Source organism: Pseudophryne corroboree, unplaced genomic scaffold, assembly GCF_028390025.1.
Source record: "Pseudophryne corroboree isolate aPseCor3 unplaced genomic scaffold, aPseCor3.hap2 scaffold_90, whole genome shotgun sequence".
Lineage (NCBI taxonomy): Eukaryota > Metazoa > Chordata > Amphibia > Anura > Myobatrachidae > Pseudophryne > Pseudophryne corroboree.
In genome coordinates, this window is record NW_026970479.1 from 1,848,357 (window position 1) to 1,865,380 (window position 17,024).

At 43.5% G+C, this 17,024-nt stretch overlaps 2 non-coding genes across 2 annotated transcripts; one reads left to right on the forward strand and one right to left on the reverse strand.

Moving 5' to 3' along the window:
• Positions 1 to 151: 151 nt before the first annotated feature.
• Positions 152 to 267, forward strand: LOC135044793 (U5 spliceosomal RNA). The gene has a single exon (XR_010237332.1). It is a non-coding gene; the product is annotated as a U5 spliceosomal RNA (small nuclear RNA).
• Positions 268 to 5,632: 5,365 nt separating this feature from the next.
• TRNAN-AUU (transfer RNA asparagine (anticodon AUU)) lies at positions 5,633 to 5,706 on the reverse strand. Its single transcript has one exon. It is a non-coding gene; the product is annotated as a tRNA-Asn (tRNA).
• Between the last annotated feature and the right edge of the window lie 11,318 nt (positions 5,707 to 17,024).

Genomic DNA, 17,024 nt, shown 5'->3' on the forward strand with positions numbered 1-17,024 from the left:
TCTGGGAGCACATGGAAAAGAGTACAAACCATGTTTATAGCAAGGGGAAGCCTGGTGAGAAATCTGCTTTCTTTCATTCAAATTGGGTGCTCACTTTGAGCTGAATGAGAACTGCTGGCATGGCACTCAGGCGACAGGTGGAATCTTGGTCATGCTCTGGTTTCTCTTCAGAACTAACAAATATTTCGCCTTTTATTAAAGATTTCCGTGGAGAGGAGCAAAACTGAGTTTTATCTCAATTTTTGCATGCCCCATATTATTGGGGTTTCTTTTATCAGTTTAAAGACAGAACGAGTGTGCTTTCTTGTTAGCTTTAATGTAAGTTTATTTGCATAACAATGACAGTAAATGTTTGTTTCTTTTCAAACAGAACTTTCTTGACCATGCTACTTGCTTGAAAGATCTGGGAGCACATGGAAAACAGTACAAACCATGCAGTATCACAAGAGCCTTTATTTGATCTTTCATGAAGATAGAGCAGAATTGAGGACACGTCAACAATTTCTGCCAAAGGTGGTTCATCTTTCCACATGGTGCCTTTGGCCACTGACACCTTCGTTGAGTCAAAGTCTCTGGCTGTGGTCAGAACTTTGAAAATTTATGTCACCAGAACGGTTCAGATTAGGAAAACAGAGGCTCTGTTTGTCCTGTATGCTCCCAACAGGATTGGGTGTCCTGCTTCCATGCAGACCATTATGCGCTGAATCTGTGGTAAGATTCAGCATGCTCATTCCACGGCAGGATTGCCGTTACTGAATTAGGTGAAGACCCATTCTACTAGAAAGGTGGGTTCATCCTGGGCAGCTGGTCGGGGAGTCTCAGCATTGCAACTTTGCCGAGCAGCTATTTAGTAAACACTTTTGCTAAGTTTTACAAGTTTGATACCTTGGCTGATGATAACCTCAAGTTGGGTCATTCGGTGCTGCAGAGTCGTACGCACTCTCCCACCCGTTCAAGAGCTTTGGTATAACCCCATGGTTCTTAATGTGACCCCAGCATCCTCTAGGTCGTATGAGAAAATAGGATTTTAATACCTACCAGTAAATCCTTTTCTCTTAGTACGTAGAGGATGCTGGGCACCCGTCCCAGTCCATACTGTGTCTGCAGTTATTACTTGTGGTTATACACATGTTGTGTTACGGTTCTGGTCAGCTTTTTGCTGCAATTGTTCATGCCGTTGGCTTGTGTTCTGTTGAATGCCACGTTCTGCGGCATGCTTAAGGTGTGAGCTGGTAAGATGCTCACCTTAGTCTAACAATAAATCCTTTCCTCGAAATGTCCGTCTCCCTGGGCACAGTTCCTATAACTGGAGTCTGGAGGAGGGGCATAGAGGGAGGAGCCAGTTCACACCCTTTGAAAGTCTTAAAGTGCCCATGTCTCTTGCGGATCCCGTCTATACCCCATGGTTCTTAATGTGACCCCAGCATCCTTTACGGACTAAGAGAAAAGGATGCCCTTGTGTACTATCCTGACTTCTCCTCCCGTCTGCTTACTTTGTGCCTTCCAACGCACAATGCGAACTACAGGTGGTGCTGCAGGGCCCACACCCTTTTACTTGCCTTACAGAGCAGCTCTGGAGCTGTTACAGTGCCCAGCTGCTGCAAGAAATCAGCATGAATGCTTCAGGGGATGGGGCATGGCCAACATGAGCCCCACACCAAAGGAGGGTGGGGGTGTTTAATGCAAACTAGGGGTCATCCAAGCACTGCAAAAGGCCGCCATGCCCTGCATGCCCCTTTTCTCTTTTTATATGCAGATGAGGGTTCCAGCCAACTTTGGCCCACTGCTTGGATGACATCACCGTATGCAAATCCGTCTGCTGCAGACCTTCCCCCAGGAATGCTTGTACTAGTTGTTGGATATGGTTTGATATTTGATGGTGCTTCAGTATTAGGCAGCCTTCCGCCCTCCCATGTTCATCTGAAAAGATGTGGTCTCCCTGCAGTTGTTGTCCCCAGACGAGAGTTCCCTTTTGCTTCCTCAGTTGAATCTCCTTAACTTGACGGGGGAGGGGCTGCCCGAGCTGCCACCCTCCCCAGCCCTATCCCAACTCATACTTATTTTACATATTAGATCTCTTGATCATGAAGATTGTTCTCACAGGGTGAGGTTCATCCATTATATTTTAAAATAGGAAGGTACAAATTACATATTTGAATTGCATCTATGTGCTGGATTCAAATGCCCCCCCCCCCTTCCTTTCTCAATTGTGCCCGTCAGCAGCTATTCTAAGGTTGCTGCCAATGGGTGTGACACATTAATTTCTTCTGTGGGGTACACTGGACTCCACAAGGATTCACATTGGGGTGTAGAGTAGGATCTTGATCTGAGGCACCAACCGGCTCAAAGCTTTTGACTGTTCCCAAGATGCTCAGCGCATCCTCCTCTATAACCCCGCTTCCATGAACAGGGAGCTCAGTTTGTAGTTGGTGCCTTCAGTAGCAGGCCACTTAACAGGGGCCTGCCTCAGGCAGCCTATTCTTAGCTATTAATTTTGACAAGAAAAGAAGAACTTGTTTTATGAGAATCTACAAGGGCTGCAGCAGGCTAGGTCTAATAGACATCTTTACTGCAGCTTCATCACTCCCAGCGGCGCTGTATACTCCCGTGCCCTGGTTGCTGGGTCACTGCAGCGGAGGCTCCGGTTTCTTCCTAAGGTCAGTCACACACACACACCGCCCTTCCGGATCACGAGGCCGCTGATTAAGGGGAGCGTGGCCGTAGGGGGTGGGCCGTGTGCGCACTGGGGTGGACACTGATTACTGGGCAGCCGCTCCACTAGCCACCAGGTACAGTTAAGGAGCACAGGTCTGGGGGTTTTTCTCCTATATTAACCCAATTTTGTACTGCCCGCAGCGCATTGTGATAGGTAATAGGGCCTGATTCAGGTTGGATTGCAATCACAATAAGCGATCCAACTGCAAAAATTGCTAAGAGCATACGCATGTGCCTGCATGCGATCGCCTCTGCCTGTCAATCGGGGCAGGGGGGGAGAGTGGGGTCAGCAACACTCCATTTCCAAGTCAGGGATGGAGCAGTGCGGGGGCAAGGCTTCAAAATGGGGTCTGCAATGGAGGAGACACAGGGGGCGTGGTCACAGCGGCTGTATGACATCACATTCAGCCGCTGTGATCACAAAAATGGTGGCGGCTTCCTGCGCGCACATACAGTCTGCACCAGCAGGAGGCTACACCATTGTTTATGATCACGCTGAACTGCAGTGCGACTGCAATTACAGCATGGTCAAGAAGGGAGGTGTCATACTGGGTGGCCATGCCCTGTCACTGTGCAGGAGCCAGCACCGCTTACACACTAGTCCCCGGGTGCAGCACCCAACCCCCGGGACACCCGGAGCAACAAAATGTAGATTCAGGCCACCAGGCCACGCCCCTACCTATGAAATCATGCCTCCTTTTTACCATTGCGCTGCTTATTTGCACGCACTGCATTACAATCTCCCTCGACACCTCTCTGGGTGTCACCAGTGATAGTGACACCTCTGCCATGCTTGTAGCAGCTAGTCCAAAGATCTATGCCTCAAGCCCTGAGTGTTTGCCCTTGTGACTTGTTGATCATCATAGCGAAGCAGATGCTTACAGAAAACTGCAGGGGCTTAGATTGAAAATAAAAAAAATTGATGGGTATAAGGTAGAGAGGAGCGGGTTCGGTTCTCCGAGAACCGAATTCCCCACGAACTCCACGTGGTTTACACTGGTCTGAGGCAGGCTCGGTTGTTCCCGCCTGACTCGGAAAACCTGAACAAGGGAAAATGTCATCATCCCGCTGTCGGATTCTCGCGAGATTCGGATATTATATATAGAGCTGCGCGTTGCCGCCATTTTTACTCGTGCATTGAAGAGAGAGCGGAGAGGACGTGGCTATGTTCTCTCAGTGGAAATCTCAATATCAGTGCTCAGTATCAGTGGTTACTTATTGCTGCTCAGTAATACTAGTAGTGTGTCTCTCCTGCTCAGTGTCAGTTCTCAGTAGTATCCTCATCAGTGCTCAGTATCACTGCTCATTGTCTTGTGCTGCATTGTGGTGCTCAGCATACTACAGTACATTACTAATAGTCCAGTGCTGCATCTTGCTGCTCAGTGTCAGTTCTAGTATCCTCATCAGTGCTCACTATCACTGCTCATTGCATTGTGGTGTTCTGTATACTACAGTAATATAGTAACATATAGTAACATAGTTTTTGAGGTTGAATAGAGGCAAATTGCCCATCGTGTTCAACCTGTTTTAAGTTGTGATGATTCTACATACTTGCTGAATAATGTTTTATGACTAGTTAGCTACTATAACTCATGTTACCCCCGGATTAACCATGTTGATATTTTAAGTATTATAACCTTGGATAGCTTTTTCATTCAGAAATGTATCCATTCCTTTTTTAAATCCAATTACAGAGTCCGCCATTACCACCTTCCCTGGCAGGGAATTCCACATCCTGATTGCCCTAACAGTGAAGAAACCTTTCCTCCATTGCGTTCTGAACTTTCCTCCAGTCGCAGCGAGTGACCACGTGTTCTTTTAATAAATAATTCCTCTGATAACTCTTTGTTATGTATCTTTACATATTTGAAGATATTAATAATATCTCCTCTTAGGCACCTCTTTTCTAGTGTATACATATTCAGCCTAGTAAGTCTTTCCTTATAGTCCAGTACTTTTAGGCCTTTAATCAATTTAGTCTTCAGGATCTCTCGGACTTCCATGAGCAGCAGAGTAGTGCAATGGAAGGATGCTGGGCGCATAACCCAGAGGTCGATTAATCGAAACTATCCTCTGCTATGTGCATTTTTTTTTATAATTAAAGTAATCAAAAACTGGGATTGATATTTTGGCTCTTTTATTTTTACTTAAAGTACAATAACTTTTATCATTTTAATTTTTTTTTTATTAGTATATTGACAGCATTGTTTTCTTTAAAAAATCCACTTAATTTTCTTTACCCTATTACTGAAATGGTAATTGACAAAAACAAACTACATTGTCACCAGAAGAGCAATGCAAAATGTACAAGTGATATATTAAAATCATCTTCCATCTTGAATTTCAATGATGCATTGGGACAACAATTTTGTGAGAAACATCTTCACCCATAAAGAAAGATTTTCTTAATTCCTTATCTGTGTGCTGATTAGATATTACCTTGTTTTCACATTAAACAGACTTCCACATGAGAAAGCAGCAAGGATGCAGTAACGTTTATGTTTCCTGGTGTCAACCTGTATTATTTCAGTAGACATTGAAATGAGGATGCATCTTGCTGCCTTTCCAATGTAGCAAGTTTAATTCAGTAATAGGTGAAAAAACATTCCTACAAAGGTGTTAATCAGAGACTTGGCTTTGTGGACACTTTTCAGAGAGCAAATTTGTTAGCATAAAAATAAAGTCAGAAAATGAAGAGCTGTTTAATCACTCAATTGGACTTTTCTGCCAGCATAATTTTTTTTTCTCTGCAACCCACTGCTAAATTGTGCTTCCTAGCTGTTTTTTATAAAATCACTTAATCAAATCTAACTCTGATTACATCAGAGAAGGCCAGGTACCCTACACCATAAGAGGGGGTTTGAAATTTTGACTTGTCTACTTAAAGATCACCAAAATCTGATCCCAAGGTCAATTACATCCCTGGGTGGGATTGAACCACCAACCTTTTGGTTAATAGCCAAACATGCTAACCGATTGCACCACAGAGACACCTCGTAAAAGTCCATTCTGACAAAGGCTAATAAGCATTCATCTAGAACGTTTCCTAGAAAAACTTTAAAAAGTCAATAATCTGGAGAGTTTTTGTAAGAAACACATTGCTACTTTCCCATGATGAGTGAGTGCTTCAGGATCTCTTGCACTTACATGAGCAGCAGAGTACTGCAACGGAAGCATGCTGGGCCCATAACCTAGATGTAGGCAGATTGAAACTATCTTCTGCTATATGCATTGTTTTTTGTTAATTAAAGTAATCCAAAACTGGGATTGATATTTTGGCTCTTTTATTTTTACTTAAAGTACAATAACTTTTACCATTTTAATTTGTTTTAATAGTAAATTGACAGTATTGTTTTCTTTCAAAAATCCACTTAATTTTATTTACCCTATTATTAAAATGGTAATTGACAAAAACAAACTACATTGTCACCAGAAGAGCAGTATAAAATGTACAAGTGATATATTAAAATCATCATTCCAGCTTGAATTTCAATGATGCTTTGGTGCAACAATTTTGTGAGAAACATCTTCACCCATAAAGAAAGATTTTCTTAATTCCTTACCTGTGTGCTGATTAGATATCACCTTGTTTTCACATTAAACAGACTTCCCCATGAGGAAGCAGCAAGGATGCAGTGACGTTTATGTTTCCTGGTGTCAACCTGTATTATTTCAGTAGACATTGAAATGAGGATGCATCTTGCTGCCTTTCCAATGAAGCAAGTTTAATTCAGTAATAGGTGAAAAACCATTCCTACAAAGGTGTTAATCAGAGACTTTACTTTGTGGACACTTTTCAGAGAGCAAATTTGTTAGCATAAACATAAAATCAGAAAATGAAGAGCTGTTTAATCACTCAATTGGACTTTTCTGCCAGCATAGTTTTTTTTCTCTGCAACCCACTGCTAAATTGTGCTTCCTAGCTGTTTTTTTATAAAATCACTTAATCAAATCTAACTCTGATTACATCAGAGAAGGCCAGGTACCCTACACCATAAGAGGGAGTTTGACATTTTGACTTGTCTACTTAAAGATTACCAAAATCTAATCACAAGGTCAATTACATCCATGGGTGGGATTGAACCACCAACCTTTTGGTTAATAGCCAAACATGCTAACCGATTGCACCACAGAGACACCTCGTAAAAGTATATACTGACAAAGGCTAATAAGCATTCATCTAGAACGTTTCCTAGAAAAACTTTAAAAAGTCAATAATCTGGAGAGTTTTTGTAAGAAACACATTGGTACTTTCCCATGATGAGTGAGTGCTTCAGGATCTCTTGCACTTACATGAGCAGCAGAGTACTGCAACGGAAGCATGCTGGGCCCATAACCCAGAGGTAGGCAGATTGAAACTATCCTCTGCTATATGCATTGTTTTTTGTTAATTAAAGTAATCCAAAACTGGGATTGATATTTTGGCTCTTTTATTTTTACTTAAAGTACAATAACTTTTACCATTTTAATTTGTTTTAATAGTATATTGACAGTATTGTTTTCTTTCAAAAATCCACTTAATTTTCTTTACCCTATTATTAAAATGGTAATTGACAAAAACAAACTACATTGTCACCAGAAGAGCAGTACAAAATGTACAAGTGATATATTAAAATCATCTTTCCAGCTTGAATTTCAATGATGCTTTGGTGCAACAATTTTGTGAGAAACATCTTCACCCATAAAGAAAGATTTTCTTAATTCCTTACCTGTGTGCTGATTAGATATCACCTTGTTTTCACATTAAACAGACTTCCCCATGAGGAAGCAGCAAGGATGCAGTGACGTTTATGTTTCCTGGTGTCAACCTGTATTATTTCAGTAGACATTGAAATGAGGATGCATCTTGCTGCCTTTCCAATGAAGCAAGTTTAATTCAGTAATAGGTGAAAAACCATCCCTACAAAGGTGTTAATCAGAGACTTGGCTTTGTGGACACTTTTCAGAGAGCAAATTTGTTAGCATAAACATAAAATCAGAAAATGAAGAGCTGTTTCGTCACTAAATTGGACTTTTCTGCCAGCATAATTTTTTTTCTCTGCAACCCACTGCTAAATTGTGCTTCCTAGCTGTTTTTTTATAAAATCACTTAATCAAATCTAACTCTGATTACATCAGAGAAGGCCAGGTACCCTACACCATAAGAGGGGGTTTGAAATTTTGACTTGTCTATTTAAAGATCACCAAAATCTGATTACAAGGTTATTTACATCCCTGGGTGGGATTGAACCACCAACCTTTTGGTTAATAGCCAAACATGCTAACCGATTGCGCCACATAGACACCTTGCAAAAGTAGATACTGACAAAGGCTAATAAGCATTTATCTAGAACGTTTCCTAGAAAAACTTTAAAAAGTCAATAATCTGGAGAATTTTTGTAAGAAACACATTGGTACTTTCCCATGATGAGTGAGTGCTTCAGGATCTCTTTCACTTACATGGGCTATTAACCAAAAGGTTGGTGGTTCAATCCCACCCAGGGATGTAATTGACCTTGTGATCAGATTTTGGTGATCTTTAAGTAGACAAGTCAAAATGTCAAACCCCCTCTTATGGTGTAGGGTACCTGGCCTTCTCTGACGTAATCAGAGTTAGATTTAATTAAGTGATTTTATAAAAAACAGCTAGGAAGCACAATTTAGCAGTGGGTTGCAGAGAAAAAAATAACATTTTAAACCTACCGGTAAATTTTTTTTCTCGTAGTCCGTAGAGGATGATGGGGACTCCGTAAGGACCATGGGGGATAGACGGGCTCCGCAGCAGACATGGGCACTTTAAGAAAGACTTTAGATCTGGGTGTGCACTGGCTCCTCCCTCTATGCCCCTCCTCCATACCTCAGTTAGAGAAACTGTGCCCAGAGGAGACGGACAGTACGAGGAAAGGATTTTTGTTAATCCAAGGTCAAGATTCATACCAGCCACACCAATCACACCGTATAACTTGTGATATACTACCCAGTTAACAGTATGAAAACAACATAGCATCAGTCCAAGACCGATGAAAACTAACATATAACCCTTATGTAAGCAATAACTATATACAAGTCTTGCAGAAGTAGTCCGCACTTGGGACGGGCACCCAGCATCCTCTACGGACTACGAGAAAAAGATTTACCGGTAGGTTTAAAATCTTATTTTCTCTTACGTCCTAAAAGATGCTGGGGACTCCGTAAGGACCATGGGGATTATACCAAAGCTCCCAAACGGGCTCCTGCGGATGACTCTGCAGCACCGATTGAGCAAACAGGAGGTCCTCCTCAGCCAGGGTATCAAACTTATAGAACTTTGCAAAGGTGTTTGAACCCGACCAAGTAGCAGCTCGGCACAGCTGTAGTGCCGAGACCCCCGGGCAGCTGCCCAAGAAGAGCCCACCTTCCTAGTGGAATGGGCCTTGACTGAATTAGGCAACGGCAATCCCGCCATAGAATGCGCCTGCTGAATCGTGTTACAGATCCAGAGAGCAATAGTCTGATTTGAAGCAGGGGTGCCAATCTTGTTGGCTGCATACAGGACAAACAGTGCTTCTGTTTTTCTGACTCTAGCCGTTCTGGCCACGTAAATTTTCAAAGCCCTGACCACATCAAGGGACTCGGAATCCTCCAAGTCACGCGTAGCCACAGGCACCACAATAGGTTGGTTCATATGAAAGGATGAGTCCACTTTTAGCAGGAATTGAGGACGGGTCTGCAATTCCGCTCTATCCATATGGAAAACCAGATAGGGGATTTTATGTGATAAAGCTGCTAATTCCGACACTCGCCTAGCGGAAGCCAAGGCTAATAACATGACCACCTTCCAAGTGAGATATTTAAACTCCACCATTTTAAGTGGTTCAAACCATAACCTTAACACCACGTTAAGGTCCCAAGGGACCACCGGAGGTACAAAAGGAGGCTGAATATGCAGTACTCCCTTCACAAAAGTTTGTACTTACTTCAGGAAGAGAGGCCAATTCCTTTTGAAAGAAAATGGATAAGGCCAAAATCTGAACCTTAATAGAGCCTAATTTTAGGCCCAAATTCACTCCAGTTTGTAGGAAGTGAAGGAAGTGGCCCAGGTGGAATTTTTACGTATGAGCATTCCTGGCCTCACACAAAGAAACATATTTTCGCCATATACAGTGATAATGTTTAGATGTCACGTCCTTCCTAGCCTTTATTAGCGTAGGAATGACCTCATCTGGAATACCCTTTTCCGCTAGGATCCGGCGTTCAACCGCCATGCCGTCAAACGCAGCCGCGGTAAGTCTTGGAACAGACAGGGCCCCTGTTGCAACAGGTCCTGTCTTAGAGGAAGTGGCCACGGATCTTCTGTGAGCATTTCCTGCAGATCTGGATACCAGGTCCTTCGCGGCCAATCTGGAACAATGAGAATTGTTCTTACTCCTCTTTTTCTTACTATTATCAACACCTTGGGTATGAGAGGTAGAGGAGGAAATACATAGACCGACCGGAACACCCACGGTGTCACTAGGGCGTCTACAGCTACTGCCCGAGGGTCTCTTAACCTGTTGCAATACCTCTGTAGCTTTTTGTTGAGGCGGGACGCCATCATGTCTATCTGGAACAGTCCCCACCGACTTGCAATCTGTGCGAAGACTTCCTGATGGAGTCCCCACTCTCCTGGATGTAGGTCGTGTCTGCTGAGGAAGTCTGCATCCCAGTTGTCCACTCCCGGAATGAACACTGCTGACAGTGCGCTTTGATAAAGCTAAATATTTATCTTATTTAAAACCCTTTGTGAGGTCTAAGAACACTGTACGCTATTTGCGTATGGAGTACCGTAAGGGTACGCTCGTTGCGTAACAATCGCTTAGCCGTGGTCGAGACGCTCAAGCGTCACGTTCGCTCACGGCCAAGAGATCACAGGCAGGCACGCTATTGGCTGCTGACTAACGTAATGGTTCGCTATAGCGTAACGGACGCTGTATCGGGAGCGGGCTGCTCGAGCGATACAGACGCTCACGAGAATACGCTGTTGGTATCGGGCACACTTATAGGTGAGCGACTACCGTAATGCTACGCTATCAGCGTAGCGGACGCTCGAGACCACGAGGAGATCACGAGCGGCGCCGACGCTCACAATGTTAAACCTTTATGTCTAAACCACAAACAATGTAATTTGCTGTAAAACCTTAGTGTAGAGATAGGGTGTAAATGCAACACTGTATAACCTTATTAACTCAAAAGCTGTTCGAGCGTCACCGACGCTCTGAGAATACTTAACACTATAAGAAATACACAAATACCGTGCTTAGGGTCCAACGCCTAATATATATATTATGAATGTTATACTTGCAAAAGAATTAATACAATACAAGTCATACACTACAATATAACATAGACTAACTAACCAGGTAACTACACAGTAAATACAATACAAGTACGTTTAAGAGAAAATGAGAGAAAGAGAAGAGAGAGAGAGAAAGATATGGCCCATAATAACAAGAAAAGACAATATGATTACGGAGAAAACTTACGCACAAAGGAAACGATCGCATGCACCTCTGGACATCCAGCTCCCGATTTTCAGCAATGATAACCGATGAAGAGTGAGTGCTGGATGTGATCGGCCTGTCTATTTATGCCCCACACACAATACAATTCAATGGTCCCTACAATCTCATTGTTCATTGGACACAGGAATTCGTCTTCGCATTATAACAAAAGGTCATAGGTTGATTCATACAGGTGGGCTGTGACTATTTCCAACAGCTCAGGTGGGAGGGAAACTGGGTTTCCCGCCGCATGGATAAGTAAGTGCAAATACAGTAAATGTTCATAAACTTCTTATGTCCATAACTATTCGCACGAGCGATTGATCCGCTTCAAACCAACACCGGAATATTGCTAATTAAATACTCTTCCGATGGATACAAAACACCACTGTATTACTCCTGTCTGACCCTTCGTATCAAACAATGAGGGATCTCTCTGTCCAGGAACATACTACATTAACTAAACTTTCAGAATCTATCAAAGGGACCATAATCTACAAAATGCATTATATGGTGAAAATATGTAACGAAAGAGTCGCCCGCTAGACGCACACAATCTCTACCGTAAATGTGCATACCGTGCGCCTGCGGGTGCCCGCAACAGCGAGTATGCGCACGCACGGTAGAGCGCAAGCATGCGCAGCAGGGACACATATGAGGTGCAAATATGGCAGTGTGCATCGTGATATTTTTCTGACTTTGACAGTCCACCCTTTGGCAGTCAACAATAACTGCCACTTCCTAAAACATTTCAAAAAGAGAAAAATATATGTCAGGGGTTAATACATTTACATGGTTGGGTAGGGGAGGAGAGGAGAAGGTAGGAAAAGGGTATGACCTAGTGAGATAGCAGAAGCATGTGTGTATGAATCCATGTTTGGGGGGTCATGTATCATCATGCCGTACGTGTTTTAAATCAAGCTTTGAGGTATTGCGAAGTATACATTTGAATTCCTTCTTATCCCGTGGTACGGGTCTGTGGATGGGCTGTCAAACTTTACCGAGCTTTTTTCGGATTTTGGTTGTAACAAAAATGGGGAGCACATTTTAGTTGATGATACATGAATGGGGGAATATGTGATTGCTGATATCTGTGCCTGTATTCCCTATACTATGTGTGTAATTACCTGAAGGTTGTAGAGATGAAGAAAATACATAGTTACGGTAAATGCAGTGGTATTCTATGTCAGGTTAATGAACATTCGTCGATTGAGGTCTTGTTTGGTGTCTGTTGAATGCAGTCTTCTTTGTGCTTTTGCCCATAAGGTGCGAGCAAAAAGCTTTGTCAATGTCCATAGATTTACAAAAGTGTTGGGCTAGAGTTATTTTAAAATTTCTAGGGAAACTGGGGATCTATGGCATAGTTCATCAAAAATCTGTGTATAAGGTTGTCAAAACTTCTTCTTTAATCCATCTGTTGTCTGTATATCGGCTCATCAAATTCCTCGTCCAAGTGGGTCTTTTTACCTCAGAGGAAAACGGAAAAACAGGTGAAAGAAACGGACCGTAGAAATCGCATTACAATTTCCTCACTCCTTAAACTCATCACCCTGGTACTTCGTTTGCACTTCGTTAAAGCCTGACCGCATCTAAATATCAAGCCAATCGTTATGATAACACCTAAGATACATAGGAGAAACTTCCCTACATCCATTATAACTCCTTGAGCCCATTCTCCTAAACCGGAGAACCAATTTCGCGGGTTCAACCATGACACCCAACTAGTCAGCTCATTACTCACAGCAGCAAGGGTGAGATTGTGTCTCCTGCGAAATTCCCACTTCAATTGGAGAATATCGTCCATCTTTTGGTCTATGACCTCGACCGGGTCCTCGGTACTATTCGTTATATATGTGCAGCATTTCACGCCGTACTGCGTTGCCAGTGTGACACAATATCCACCTGTTACTGCTGTGAGATAATTGAGAATCATTCTATGCTGAACTAGTTCTGTTTTAAAAGCTTGAAGTTCTCTTCCAGTATACCTAAACGTGTCATCATACATTTCTGTGATATTGTCTAACAAATTTGCGAGCGCAGATATGTATTTATAATTCAACACTCCTCTGGCGGTGCGAGTGAGGTCTAACGCAAGTAGAAACTGAATCCCGGTGGATTCATGGATCATGTCAGAGGCCGGGTGCTCTGTTCTTTCTATCAGGTGCCGTTTAACTACGTGCTCGTAATGGGTGTGAGTATAAGGAGTTTGGGCAACACGGTGTATGTCTTTCATTTTGGCATGTGATACAGTCATTACCTCAGGCAATACTTTTCCAATATAACACAATCCTTCAGAGTTTGGGGCAAGCCACTTATACGCCTTCCTCCCGCATATGAAATATGCATCATCGGGGAGAACATATGGGACGGAGTAGGACATAACCATATTACACATTTTCCATGTGAAATCTCCTAACCCTAATTCTCCCATCTGTCTAGTACACGTATCAGCTTGTACGATATGTGCACAGTATCCTGGTGATACCTCTCCAACTCTCGTAATCCTACTTCCTAGGGTATACCTATACCGGAAAGATTTTCCTCTACTGGCTATGTGGCGTATAAGCTCTGTATCTGTCGGCATTCTATCTGCTCTATATGAAAAGGTCATGGTTTGGTTACTCCATGACACTTCCCAATTTCCCGGCTTTCGGGGATTGGAAATGTTAAAACATATGAGGGATCTATCCACATGATATTGGTGGAGCTTCAAACTAGGAGGACTGGAGATATTAAACCTCCTGTCCACCGGTCTCCCACCACTTAGCTCAAGTACCTCCCCTATCGTTAAAGGAAATGGTACTAGTCCTGATTTGCTATGACCTTGAGGTACTTGAGAGCATACCCAACAATCTGTTTGATTTAACACGCTACCCACTAAGGAGTGATAGTCACTCAAGGGATGCCGGTCCATGTGGATATTAAAACTGGATTGGCATTTCTTAATGCACCCATCCTCGACTACGTTGTCACAGAGCCTACAGATACAGTTTTCTTCAGCTAACAATCCTTCACAATTCCTTCTATTGTCAATGCTATCGGATCGTTTTCTGATACTCGCCTTTGCTTGTTGATTATGTTGTTCTCGGAAAACTACGCCTCCATCTCTGTCATCAGAACCCATTCCAGAACCTCTCTCGACCTCCATGGTACTCTCGCCGGAACAGACTGCTCTGGTCAACATCATGGTCAACAGGAAAATCCGGATCACAGTCTCTTGGGGCAAGTCCATCTTATAGGAGGAAACGAAGAAGAATGAGAAGGGGGGGAAAATAATTTGAGGGAGAGGGGATGGGAAGTTGGAGAAAAACAATAAAAGGGAACAGGGAATCGACAACTGCTTTTGATCTTGTGATTTTCAATGCTCAGGTGCCGCCTCAGTCCTCCTGGAACAGACACTCCAGTGATACAACGTCCTCTACCGTCTGTTCCTTATCACGGGACCTCTCTGGATCAGCAACCTTCTTACAATGGGACGAATGAACCCAAGTCTCTCTCTCGGCAACTTTCAATGCTGTAGTGCTAGTCAATAAGACTTGGTATGGTCCTTCCCATCTGTCAATAAGGCAACCTGAGCGTAGAAAATTTTGTATCATTACATACTCCCCAGGTTCAATGTCATGACAATTACTATCTGGTAAATCAGGAATCACCAACTTCAAATTATTATTTTGATTCCTTAGCTGTTTACTCATATTAACCAGGTACTTTACAGTCACTTCATTGTTACACTTCAAATCATCCTGAGGGTTAATCATAACATGCGGTTGTCGACCAAACAAGATTTCAAAAGGGGACAGATTAAGAGGGGACCTGGGAGTGGTTCTGATGCTGTACAGTACAATGGGTAAAGCTTCTGGCCATGTCAATCCTGTTTCTGCCATAACTTTGCTCAAATTATTTTCAATAGTGCTATTCACTCTTTCCACCTTCGCACTCGCCTGTGGACGGTATGGAGTGTGCAGCTTGCTATCAATTCCCATCAACTTACACATTCCTTGAAAGACATCACCTGTAAAATGGGTACCCCTATCACTTTCGATAATTCTAGGGATACCATATCTACATACAAATTCCTGCACAATTTTCTTAGCAGTAAACATAGCGGTATTTGTGGCCGCCGGGAATGCTTCAACCCAATTTGAGAACACATCTATACAAACAAGTACATATTTCAAATTTCGACAAGGGGGTAATTGAATGAAGTCAATCTGTATTGCCTGGAAAGGACCGCCTGCAGGTGGGATATGAGATGGTTCTGTTGGTATTGCCTTTCCGATATTCTTTCTCAAACAGGTAAGGCATGACATTGCTCTCTTACTTGCATGAGATGAAAATCCTGGGGCGCACCAATATGCTCTTACCAACTTGCACATTCCTTCCTTGCCCAGATGAGTCAGCCCGTGAGCTGCCTCAGCTAAACATGGAAGATATGCTCTGGGGGCCACCGGTTTACCTTGTCCATCCGTCCAGAGTCCTGAGGACTCCTGGCCATATCCCTTCGCCTTCCAGACTGCCTTTTCCTGTGTGGAACACAAATTTTGCATTTCACACAACTTCTGTGTGTTGATAGTATTAAATACCATCAGTTGTGTGGTGTCTGTCTGGGGGTACCAGCTGCTAACTTAGCTGCTTCGTCTGCTCGGCTGTTACCAAGTGATACTGGGTCCTGGCTATATGTGTGTGCTTTACACTTGATAACAGCCACTCTGTCGGGTTCCTGTATCGCTGTTAGAAGCCTTTTGATGTGAGCTGCATGCGCTACCGGTGTACCAGCTGCCGTCATGAAATTTCTGAGGCGCCATAGGGCTCCGAAATCATGGACTACCCCGAATGCGTATCTAGAGTCGGTGTAGATATTGGCTGATTTGCCCTTAGCCAATTCACATGCTCTGGTTAGGGCGACCAGTTCAGCAACCTGGGCTGAGTGAGGTGGGCCTAGCGGTTCCGCTTCTATGGTGCCTTGGTCATCTACGACTGCGTATCCAGTACACAAGTCTCCCGAGTCTGACTGTCTGTGACAACTACCGTCCGTGTAGAAAGTTAGATCTACATTTTCCAGCGGGTTGTCACTGATGTCAGGCCTTGCGGTAAAATTTTGGGTCAAATATTCCATACAATCATGTGTGTCCTCCTGTGTGTTAAATTCTCCTTCCCCACCACTCTCATCCTCCACCCTTTGTGCCTGTCCAGGCACACCTGGGAGATATGTTGCAGGATTTAATGCACTGCATCTCCTTATGGTGATGTTTACGGGGGCCATTAGTGCCAATTCCCATCTTGTAAACCGCGCTGATGAGACGTGCCTGGTTTGGGCAGAATTTAGCAAGGCTGACACTGCATGTGGTGTATGAATTGTGAGGTTGTGACCTAGCACTACATCTTCGCTTTTCGTTACTAGCAATGCTATCGCAGCGACGCTTCGCAAGCATGTGGGGAGGGATCGCGCTACCGTGTCTAGCTGAGCGCTGTAGTATGCTACTGGCCTGCTGGCATCACCGTGCTTTTGGGTTAAGACGCCTGCCGCGCAACCAGCACTTTCTGTTCCGTACAGCTCAAAGGGTTTCCCATAGTCTGGCATACCTAATGCTGGTGCCTGCGTTAGGCACTGTTTAAGTCTCTCAAATGCCATCTCGGACTCGTCTGTATGCGAAATCCGATCAGGTTTGTTTGAGGAGACCATCTCCTGCAGAGGTAACGCTAGAATGGAAAACCCTGGGATCCAGTTACGGCAATACCCACACATTCCTAAAAATGTTCTGATCTGTTGCTGGGTTTTTGGCAGAGTCATGTCTCTAATTGCTTGAATTC